The 1,349-nt window shown below is 41.9% G+C and overlaps 1 protein-coding gene across 1 annotated transcript in view; it reads right to left on the reverse strand.

Moving 5' to 3' along the window:
• Positions 1–1,349, reverse strand: part of LOC110295232 (dynein heavy chain 7, axonemal-like) — a 151,034-nt gene that overhangs the window by 50,247 nt on the left and 99,438 nt on the right. The gene's annotated exons all lie outside the window — the stretch shown is intronic.

The raw sequence follows: 1,349 nt of genomic DNA on the forward strand, positions 1-1,349 counted from the left end.
GAAATAGGTGTGACCTGGTTGGAATGGGTGTGTCACTGTGGGTGTGGGTATAAGATCCTCACCCTAGTTGCCTGGAAGTCAGTCTTCCACTAACAGCCTTTGGATGAAGACATAGAACTCTCAGCTCCATCTGCGCCATGCCTACCTGGATACTGTCATGCTCCCACCTTGATGATAATGGACTGAACCTCTGAACCTGTAAGCCAGCCCCAATTAAATGTTGTTTTTTATAAGACTTACCTTGGTCATGGTGTCTGTTCATAGCAGTAAAACCCTGACTAATACACTCCTCATGGTGGAAAATGATTTTCTTGTTGCAGGCACATTTAGTCTGAGCAAACTGATAGAAAAACTGTCAAGGCCATTTCACATGGTTGAAATTAATCCTTTAACTTCTTTTGGAATACTACAGTCTCTAAATTATAAATTACATGCTATTTAATATATTCAGTTCTTATAAAAGATGCTCCAATGAGACTCTACTTTCTTTTTTTAAGGCATTTTTTATTAGATATTTTCTTCATTTACATTTCAAATGCTATCCCCAAAGTCCCCAATACCCTCCACTCACCCTGCTCACCAACCCACCCACTCCCTCTTCCTGGCCCTGGCATTCCCCTGTCCTGGGGCATATGATCTTCACAATACCAAGGGCCTCTCTGCCCATTGATAGCCGACTAGGCCATACTCTGTTACATATGCAACTAGAGAAACAGCTCTAAGGTGTACTGGTTAGTTCATATTGTTGTTCCTCCTATAGGGTTGCAGACTCCTTTAGATCTTTGGGTACTTTCTCTAGCTCCTTCATTAGGAGCCCTGTGTTCCATCCAATAGATGACTGTGAGCATCCACTTCTGTATTTGCCAGGAATTCATATAGCCTCATGAGAGAGAGCTATGTCAGGGTCCTGTCAGCAAAATCTTGCTGGCATATGCAATAGTGTCTTGGTTTGGTGGTTGTATATGGTATGGATCCCTGGGTGGGGCAGTCTCTGGATGGTCCATCCTTTTGTCTCAGCTCCAAACCTTGTCTCTGTAACTCCTTCCATGGGTATTTTGTTCCCCATTCTAAGAAGGAGCAAAGTATCCACACTTTGGTCTTCCTTCTTCTTGAGTTTCATGCGTTTTGCAAATTGTATCTTGGGTATTCCAAGATTCTGGGCTAAAATTCACTCATCAGTGAGTGCATATCAATGTGTGTTCTTTTGTGATTGGGTTACCTCACTCAAGATGATATCCTTCAGATACATCCATTTGCCTAAGAATTTCATAAATTCATTGTTTTTATTAGCCGAGTAGTACTCCATTGTGTGAATCTACCACATTTTCTGTATCCATTCCTCTGTTGAG

This window comes from Mus caroli, chromosome 1, assembly GCF_900094665.2.
Source record: "Mus caroli chromosome 1, CAROLI_EIJ_v1.1, whole genome shotgun sequence".
NCBI lineage: Eukaryota > Metazoa > Chordata > Mammalia > Rodentia > Muridae > Mus > Mus caroli.